Below are 11,149 nucleotides of genomic sequence, written 5' to 3'. Positions count from 1 at the left end.
GTCAGGAGTGACAGAGCAGGGTGACATTGGTGGGTTTCAGACTGCATAAACGATTAAGTGAATAATTTTCAAAATTTTCCTTCAAATTAAATGTTCTCTTGCGGTGATTAAAACCAGAGACATTTGCTGTAACTATTTAACTTATTTAAACATCTGTTAGTTCCAGGCCAGAATCTGATTAACTCCACAACTGAAGTTGAAACACATTTACCATTTTAATTCTCACTTTAAACCAAATTCATAAATATACTCACTCAGTCTGTGTTTAACTCAGGCCAATGTCTCCTCTCACTGACTGTGTGTTATTACTGACTGCACACTGTAAAAGCTCCTGTCTTATATTGAGCTGTGATGAGGCCCTCTCTACGTTTGGTTCCTGCTACAGTCGTCAGGAACTATTCAGGCAAAGGTGATTTAAACCTGAGACAATTGTTTGTCCAGTTAACTTACTTGAAAATCTGCGAGTCCATGGCCAGATTCTGACCCTTACTCTAAAAATGAACTTGAAACATATTTACCATGCAAATTCTCAAAATGAATCACATGTCCAAACATACTCACTTTTGGATCTGTCTCTGAAATCTCCTGCCTTCCTATGGCACCTGCCTGCTAAACAGAGTATTTCTAGGTCAGAATCAGACTCTTACTCGAAAATTGAACTTGAAACAGTTTTACCATTCGAATTCTCACTTTAAAGCAAATTCCAAATTCACTAATATACTTACTCAGTCTTTGTATCACTCAGGCCAATGTCTCCTCTCACTGACTGTGTGTCCATTAGTGACTGCCTACTGTAAAGTTCCCTGTCTTATATTGAGCTGTGATGAGTCACTCTCCATCTCAGCTTCTTGCTGCAATAACCAAAAACTAATCAGACAACGGAAGTTGACAGTTAACTGACACTAATGCTGCTCATCTCAGAATCTGACTATCTCTCTAAATGTCAACTTGAAACAATGTTCAGTGTTTTGGTATTTGGTTTTTCAGTGTTTTTGTGTTCAGTCTTAGTTGGTGTTTGGGGGTTTCAATGTCAGTGGAGTTTGGGGATTCAGTGTTTGTGGGTTTTGCAGTTCAGTGATTTTGGGGTTCAGTGTTTCGGAGTTTAATGGCTCAGAATTTTTGGGGTTTGGGGGTACAGCGCTTTGGGGATTTGGGGGTTCAGCAAGCACTTGAGTAACATTCCCTTTTGCTATCAAAGACCGGGAGACATCACACAACGAGGGATCTGAGGAACAAAGTAGTCGAGATTCCACTCGGCGTCCATCCTTTGTCAGAGTTGGATCATCAGACTCAGGTAACTGACTTGTCAACTCAATTTGAGGATAATCTTATCACAATACAACTTCATCACGGAGATTCATTCAGTCTGTCAGCGAGGGGAGTGGACAGAGTCTGATCCTCGAGCCTTGCCCCTCCCTTTCCTCCCACCTCTACACAACCCCTCCCTCCAATCCACCTCCATTACCAGTTCTCACTCCCACCTCTAACCCTGCTAAGGGGCTTTGTGTGTGTGTGTCTGAAGCATTGTCCTCTCGATGTTACAGTGGTCCTGGACCTCAGCAACGTAGACTATGACCAGAACAATGCCGAAGTCCAAGCCTTGTACATCGGGAAGAACAAACTGGACACTCGCGAGGAAAAGGAGGCCCATCTCCAGCAGGTGAGGGGGTTCATCCTGCAGTCATTCTCAGGCTGTGGGCATCACCTTATCAAAAACCCGAGTCAGCATTATTTAAGCATTTCATTGATTGACCATCTCCAGTTGGCATTGAGCCGAGGGCGGGGATGAGATTTCCCTTCCTCACTCTCTGGTAGATGTTTGATTGAACTGATAGCGGTGAGTGGGGAGTGAATTTCCCAAATGCTGAATAAGGAGAGAGTGAGCTGGTGTGGAGGGGACAGGGATTGTTCGGGTGCAGGGGGTGTGGGGGGGGGGGGGCAGGTTTCCCCCTCGTGTTCATGGAAGGAATTTCCCTCGTGCTAAGGGGCTCATGGATGTCTCCTGAGATCCCCTTGTCAGTTGCTCAGTAACAGCGTTCCCATTCTCTCCAACCTGACTCCTCAATTGTCCATTCCCAGGTACATGAAATGCTGAAAAAATATGTTCCCTGCAAGAAGCTGGTGCCAAAATTACAAGTGGATTCCGGTGAGGAGAAGAAGAAATGACCCGGGAGATCCGGGTTGGTCAGCGAGTGGGTTGCAACCAGATTTCTGGACTGAGGGACAGTCTCCGGGAGCATGAGGGTGTGGGCTCAATGGTGGTGGTGTGTGGGGTGGGATGTTGTGTTTCAGGTTTATTATTTAATTTTTCGTGTGGGTGCTGAATCATCATCTGTGATAGCTTTTGATCTAACGCCAGAAGAATTGTTTTATGATTTAAGACCATAAGAGGTAGGGGCAGAAATAGGCCATTCGGCCCATCGAGTCTGCGCTGCCATTAAACGAGATCACGCCTGACCTGATAATCCTCAACTCCACTTTCCTGCCTTTGCCCCCATAATGCTTGATTCTCTTACTGATTAAAAATCTGTCTATCTATCTCAGTTTTCAATATACTCAACGGCCCAGCCTCTACAGCCCTCAGCGGTAAAGAATTCCACAGATTGACTACCCTCTGAGAGGAGAAATTCCTCTTCATACTCTTACCCTTACTCGGAGATTATGCCCTCTGGTCCTAGACTCTCCCACAAGGGGAAACAGCCTCTCAGCATCTACTCTATCAAGCCCTCTAAGAATCTTATGTTTCATTGAGGTCGCATGACATTCGTCTAAACTCGTGAGTACAGGCACAACCTACTCGACCTCTCCTCTTAAGCAAATCCCACCATCCCCGGGATCAACCTAGTGAACCTTCTCTGGACTGGCACCAATGCCAGTACATCTTTCCTTCAATATGCGGATCAAAACTGTTCACAGTATTCTAGGTATGGTCTAACTAGTGCCTTGTACAGTTGAGAGAATAAGAAGCCTGAAAGGTTGGGTATTGCAACTGGTAGTTAGCAATTCAGTTACTATACATTTTGTCCTGTTCACTTCAGAAAGGGGCGGATCACATGAGAAGCCGTTGAGAGAGGATTCACTGGGCTGATACCTGGGATGAAGGGGGCTGCCTTATGGAGGAAAGGTTGGCCAGGTTGGGCCTGTGCCCGTTGGAGTTTAGAAGAATGAGAGGCGACCTTATGGAAACAAAGATACTGAGAGGATGTTTCCCCGTCACGTGGGGTGGAGAGGGTCCTAAGGGTGGGGGGGTTGGGGGGGGGGGGCACTGTTTCAGAACAATGGGTCTCCCATTGAAGACAGAGATGAGAAGGAATTTCTTCTCTCAGAGAGTCGTTAGTCTGTGGAATGGATTTTTATCCCCCACAGAACAGTGGAGGCCGGGTCATCGAATATGTTGAAGGCTGAGTTAGACAGATTTCTGCTCGACAAGGGGGTCAAATCGTTATTTGGTTGGCTGGGGGGCTGCACAGGCAGGGAAGTGGAGATGAGGCCACAAGCAGTTCAGCCACGATCTTGTTGAAAGGTGGAGCAGGCTCGAGGGGCTGAATGGCCTTACTCCTGCTCCTCACTCCCATGTCCGTATGGTCCGATTGATCTGTATTCTGAGCTGGTGACTAACCCGTTTGAATTCTCAACCAAAAATTGGCAGCTTTTTGTCTGAAGCTTTGCCTCTTGCGTTTTATTTATTGATTAACGTTTGCTGTATAAATCTGTTTCATCTGGCACCCAGCGTTTTAAATCCATTTGATTTGAGAGGTGTGTTATCAGTGAAAGAAAGATTTGGCCCTCCTATTAGATGGGAGTCGGCCAGACTGTAAAACCATAATGTATGATAAGGAACTACAACCTGAACTCGTAATCCACACATGAAGGTTTCATGGTCTGAATCCCCCTTTAACCACCAGCTCCTGAGGTAACCCCCCTTGCCTCATTGACCCTGCTACCCTCACCCAGGAGCGGCAGCAGCCAATGGCAGTCTCACCTTCAAACATCGCAGCACACATTGGTCAGCAGCCTAGTTCAACAGACAACTGACTTTTTGGCAGTTCACTGTCAATCACCCTTGGCTGAATATTTTTTGATGACAGCAGTAGGAAGCTCAGCTAGAGAGTGACTCTTCACAGCTCAATATAAGATAGGGAATTTTAAAGTGCACAACCAGTAATGGGCACACAGTCAGTGAGGGAAGACATTAGCCTGAGTGAGACAGACATGAAATGTGTATTTTTGTGAATCTGGTTTAAAGTGCTAATTAAGTTAAATCTGATACAAGTTTAATTTTAAAATGAGAGTAATTTTAGATTAAGAGTCTGATTCTGACCTAGAGATAACCAGTTGTACAGGTACCTGCCATAAGAAGTAAGAGTGGAGATTTCTGAGACAGAGCCAAGGGTGAGTATGCTTGGAATTTTGGTTCAATGAGTGAATTTGAATGGTAAAGCTGATTCAAGTTTAGCTTTGGTGTGAGAGTCAGTTTCAGACCTAGAGGTAGCATAATTTTAATTGATTTAAATAGTTAAACCAGCAGCTCCTAAAGAGAGTGACTCGTCACAGCTCAATATAAGACAGGGACTTTTAAAGTGTACAGTTAAAGCACACAAAGATTACATATGATTGTTAAATATTCAACAAAATCCTCAACTATGTACATAAGATGTTAAATATTAGGCTTGTTGACTGACTGACAATTGATAACTACACACAGAATAATGAATGGATTATTACACACAGGGGGAAACACACACAGCAGGGATCGTGAACACACACACGGTGGGGATTTGTAAAGGTGTGTGCGGTGTGTGTGAGATTCAGGCAGTATACATTGGTAAAGGTGTTTGTTTCTATGTCACTCTGACAATTATCCTGCAGAGGGTTGATTGTTAATGGTGTGTGTGTGTGTGTGTGTCTGAGTGTTTGTGGGTTTATGAAATTCTGACAGTATCTAGCAGAGTGTAGATTGGTAAAGGAGTGTATGTGTGTGTGAGTGAGAGAACATGTCTGGGTGTCTGATTCTGACAGTATCCAGCAGAGGGTAGGTTGCTCAAGGAAGCTCACCAGCACCTTCTCAAGGAGCAATTAGGGATGGGCTACAAATGCTGCCAGAGGCAGCAACACCCAGATCCAAAGAATCAATACAGAATAAGCAAGTACCTGAACTGCTGACCAAGACACACACACACAGACACACACACAGACATACACAGACACTCCAGCATTTAATCATTTCCATGTTATTGCAACGCCTCCACCCGGCCACCCCACTTTGTGCCTTCAGCATCCTCGGTGCTTCCGCCGTGTGGTGTTTTTTGCATTGAATCGTAAGATAATGTTATTCGCCTCCTTGTGGAATGTGCCTTTGCAAAGTTCTGGAGAGAGATGCAGTGTTTTTTGTTGGGGTTCATCCCGACCAGTTCTGTGACACAGGACTCTGTGCTCCATGGGCTTTTCCCAGGGACAAACACTGAGACAAACGTCAGCTGCAGCTGGAGATTCACCAACGCAATGAGAGCCGCTCTTTGCTCTGCCTGAAACCTGCTGGTCCTCCAGTGCAAATACTTGTTCTCGAATGAAAGTTGCATTCTGCCACATTCCAAGGTCCAGGACTACATGCTGCGTGATGCACTCTACATTTTTGACCGATAAAAACAATGGAAATTGTTAGAATGCCAAAAGACAGGAAGTGGTATTTGCTCTCTCTCTCTAATTTTTTTAATTGTTCTCTCTCTCTACTTTATAATTTGCATTGCTCTATTTTCACACTGAGTTGCTTTCACTCTCTATCCCTCTAAATTATTAATTGTATTCCACCTTTATTTGTATACTGTTGCTCTCTCTGCATTTTATTAATCACATTCCTGCTCCATTTGCACAATGTGTTTCGCCCTCTAATTGATTAATTACATTAATCCTCAATTTACACACTAGGTTTCAATCTATCCACTCTAATTTGTTAATTAAATTCCTCCTGACTTTGGACACTATGGTGCTTTGTCTCTCTCTCTCTCTAATTGATTAATTACATCCCCTTATATTTATGCACTGGGTTGCCTTTTCTCTCTCGCTATTCATTTTTGCACCTCTATTAGCACACTGCATTGATCTCTTTCCCTTTCTCTAATTTATAACTTACATTCCTCCAATCTTTGCACACTGGGTTGCTGTCTCTGTCTAATTAATTATTTGCATTTTTCCTCTACGTTTGCACTGGGTTCCTCTCTCTTTCTCCAATTCATTAATGCATTCATTGCAAATTGGTTTACTCTCTCTCTCAAATTTATTAATTGCATTCCTCCTCTATTTGCACACTGGGCTACTGTCTCTCATTTCTTGTTTATATTCCACTATTTGCACACTGGCTTGCACTCTCGCTCTAATTTATTAATTATATCCCTCCTCTATTTTCACACCGGGTTGTTCTCTCTCTCTCTCTCTCTTATTTATTAATTACATTCCTTCTGTATTTTCACACTGGGTTGCTCTCTCTCTCTCTTATTTATTCATTGCATTCCTTCTCTATTTTCACACTGGGTTACTCTCTCTCTCTCTAATTTATTAATTAATTTCCTCCTCTATTTTCACACTGGGTTACTATCTCTCTCTCTCTAATTTATTAATTAATATCCTCCTCTATTTTCACACTGGGTTACTCTCTCTAATTTATTAATTAATTTCCTCCTCTATTTTCACACTGGGTTACTCTCTGTCTAATTTATTAATTAATTTCCTCCTCTATTTTCACACTGGGTGACTCTCCCTCTCTCTAATTTAGTAATTAATTTCCTCCTCTATTTTCACACTGGGTTACTCTCTCTCTCTCTAATTTATTAATTAATTTCCTGCTGTATTTTCACACTGGGTTACTCTCTCTCTCTCTCTAATTTATTAATGAATTTCCTCCTGTATTTTCATATTGGGCTACTCTCCCTCTCTCTAATTTATTAATGAATTTCCTCCTCTATTTTCTCACTGGGTTCTCGCTCTCTCTCTAATTTATTAATTATTTTCCTCCTTTATTTTCACACTGGGTTACTCTCTCTCTTTCTAATTTATTAATTAATTTCCTCCTCTATTTTCACACTGGTTTACTCTCTCTCTCTCTAATTTATTAGTTAATTTCCTCCTCTATTTTCACACTGTGTTACTCTCTCTCTCTCATTTATTAATTAATTTCCTCCTCTATTTTCACACTGGGTTATTCTCTCTCTCTCTCACTCTAACTTATTAATTGATTTCCTCCTCTATTTTCACACTGGGTTACTCTCTCTCTCTAATTTATTAATTAATTTCCTCTATTTTCACACTGGGTTACTCTCTCTCTCTAATTTAATAATTAATTTCCTCCTCTATTTTTACACTGGGTTACTCTCTCTCTCTCTCTAATTTATTAACGAATTTCCTCCTCTATTTTCACACTGGGTTACTCTCCCTCTCTCTAATTTAGTAATTAATTTCCTCCTCTATTTTCACACTGGGTTACTCTCTCTCTCTCTAATTTATTAATTAATTTCCTACTGTATTTTCACACTGGGTTACTCTCTCTCTCTCTCTAATTTATTAATGAATTTCCTCCTGTATTTTCATATTGGGCTACTCTCCCTCTCTCTAATTTATTAATGAATTTCCTCCTCTATTTTCTCACTGGGTTCTCGCTCTCTCTCTAATTTATTAATTAATTTCCTCCTTTATTTTCACACTGGGTTACTCTCTCTCTTTCTAATTTATTAATTAATTTCCTCCTCTATTTTCACACTGGTTTACTCTCTCTCTCTAATTTATTAATTAATTTCCTCCTCTATTTTCACACTGTGTTACTCTCTCTCTCTCATTTATTAATTAATTTCCTCCTCTATTTTCACACTGGGTTATTCTCTCTCTCTCTCACTCTAATTTATTAATTGATTTCCTCCTCTATTTTCACACTGGGTTACTCTCTCTCTCTAATTTATTAATTAATTTCCTCCTCTATTTTCACACTGGGTTACTCTCTCTCTCTAATTTAATAATTAATTTCCTCCTCTATTTTTACACTAGGTTACTCTCTCTCTCTCTCTCTCTAATTTATTAACGAATTTCCTCCTCTATTTTCACACTGGGTTACTCTCTCTCTCTCTAATTTATTAATTAATTTCCTCCTCTATTTTCACAGTGTTACTCTCCCTCTCTCTAATTTATTAATTAATTTCCTCCTCTATTTTCACACTGGGTTACTCTCTCTCATTTATTAATTAATTTCCTCCTCTATTTTCACACTGGGTTATTCTCTCTCTCTCTCTCTCTAATTTATTAATTAATTTCCTCCTCTATTTTCACACTGGGTTATTCTCTCTCTCTCTCTAATTTATTAATTAATTTCCTCCTCTATTTTCACACTGGGTTACTCTCCCTCTCTCTAATTTATTAATGAATTTCCTCCTCTATTTTCACACTGGGTTACTCTCTCTCTCTCTCTCTCTCTCTAATTTATTAATTAATTTTCTCCTCTATTTTCACTCTGGATTGTTGTCACCCTCTGGTGTTTACGGGAATCTTGGCCGCGCGCGCAGCTCTCTCCCTCTTGCGATGGCATCGCGTCAGTCGCTCGCCAAAGCGTCATATGTGCCCGAAGCCCCGCCCTTTTCTGCCGTCGCCCCTGGAGATCGCCTCTTCCGGTCCCAGCCTTACCTAAGATGGCGGCGGTGGTGATCCGCTCTGGAGCCGGGCGGCGCGTGCAGGGTGCGGCCTAACTCCCCCTGGCACCGCGGGGAGAGGCCCAGGCTCTTTTTGCGGCCTGGCCCCGGAGGCAGCTTCTGTCGGGGCCTCAGAGGGAGGATTATCCAATAAGTGATAGAAATTAGCCGGAGGGCAACCGAAAATCGTCAATTAACCATTAACATCCCCTAAACTCAAATGTTCAAAAATACTAATTAATTCCCCCAAATATTAACATAATCCAACATTCAGCAATTTCCCTGAGGAATCCTGATACTTTCTATCAGATAATTACAATTCAAAGCTTCAATTCACCATTTGGCGGGTTTAATTTCAATATTAAATTCATATCAATTCAATATCTGTTGAATTCCAATCACATTTAAACAGATTTAATGTTAATGTTTGTATAAAACTTACATTTACGTAAATTAAATAGTTTTAATTATCATATTTAGTTTAAATTTGTGTTTGTTCTGTGAATTAACCTATTAATTTAACTGCAACATTTAAGGCTCATTGATCAGTTTGTCCAAACTGGTGTTTTTTTCACTCTGTCGATTAACACATTTAATCATCTCATTGAAACATGTTTGTTTGATCTGTCAATTGAGATTTTTAATGTTTATATTTACTTCGTCTAATATTGTGTTAATATCAGTTCACACATTCAGCCTAAACTCGAGTTTGTTCAATCAGTTAACTTGTTAAATAAAATGCTTTCCTTTTTCTAAACTGACATTTGTCCTGTCAGTTAACATATTTAATAATTAGATTTAATTTATCTAAACTGCCTTTGGTGGTTCTGTTATTGAACCTCTTTCACTGTTGTGTTCAAGTTGTCTAAACGTGTGTCTCTTCAGACGACTAATATAGTTATTACCAGAATTAAATTCATCTAAACTCGTTCTGTTTCCACAAAGATTAACACAGTCATCACATTTAAAACGTGCCTGTTGTGTCAATTAACGTACCTGATCTTAATGTTTAATTTATCTAAACTTGCGTTTGAATCAATTGGCAGATGTAATAATCATATTTCATTTAAACTTGCATTTGTTCTGTTCATTTAATTTAATATCTGTTGATAGGTTGTTTAATGTTCATAAATATAAAACCATGTCCATTCTCTTGTGACACAGTCACATGAGGGGACACTTTTAAATACATTTTGAAACCTTTAGTTCATTAATTACAATTATTTTATTTTCAAATTTAATATATTGTGGCTGATTTAATTAATCTTCATATTTCTGTCAATTAAAAAAAAATCACTTTTACTTCTTAAAAACTTGTGGTTGTTCTGCCCCTTAACACATGGTAATAATATTCCATTTGCCTAAACTTGTGTGCCTTCTGCCAATTAATAATCTTTCAGCAGATTTATTCAATTTTGATATTGAATTTAATATATTTTGATATTCATCTATATTAATCAGTAAACAACAGCTCATTCTAAATAAAAAAAAGTTTGCATTTAATAATAACTTGGATTCATATTTAAAAGCATTTAATTTTTCTAAACATGTGTTTGTTCTGTCAATCACAAATTCACAAATAGCTGATCTGTTAGTCTTGATACGATTGTAATGGTTTGTAAGAATTAGCATAGCTTAAATAATAACTCGACTGCAATTTTAATAACCGTAGTTATGTAAATTTGTGTTGTTCCAATAAATTGGCACAAGTTACTGTTTATTATACTGGCTAAATCTTTAGTAATGAGAAAACATTTGCAAAATATATGGAATAACTTAGCTTAATAGTAATAACATAACTGATGTAAACTTGCATTTTTTCTGCCTAAATAATACGTCAGGTATTCAGTATTTATAATTAATTGATCAAAATTTGCGTTTGTTCTCTAAATCAACATATTCATTAAATAATCCATCATTACTCTTTCCCTATCTGTAACTATCAATAGTCAAGCAGCAATCTAAATATTTAATGCTTTATGTACATGTTTAAGAATCGTATTGAATACTCAATAATCATATTTAACCTTTGTGTTCACCAAATATTTATTATTCTGCATAGAACTGTGCTAATCACTAAATAATCTGGAAATATTTGTGCAGTCTAAATAATAATTTCACTTGTTATTTAATATTCATAGTTAATTTCTTTAAACTTGTGTTCATTTCATATATTAACACATGCAAATTAATTCTCTACTACAGTGATTACTTTGGAATAATTAATTAATCATCACCCGCGCTAACTAAATATTCAATGTTTGGACCATCGAACGTTTTGGCTAAATATTCTGGGTGTTCAATAAATTAATCCGAATCAATCAGTAATAATAATCTAACAAACAAAATACTTTAATATTTCGGTGAACGTTTAATAATTTAGCGAAAAGTTTAAAAATCAATCTCCACCTTTGTTGAGGTATGTTTAGAAAACTCTCTTAATGATCCGGCAATGATGCGGAAGAATTTTTCCGTATTTACTT

Source organism: Cetorhinus maximus, unplaced genomic scaffold (genome assembly GCF_964194155.1).
Source record: "Cetorhinus maximus unplaced genomic scaffold, sCetMax3.hap1.1 HAP1_SCAFFOLD_45, whole genome shotgun sequence".
Classification (NCBI taxonomy): domain Eukaryota; kingdom Metazoa; phylum Chordata; class Chondrichthyes; order Lamniformes; family Cetorhinidae; genus Cetorhinus; species Cetorhinus maximus.
Note: the sequence above shows the minus strand (reverse complement) of the source record.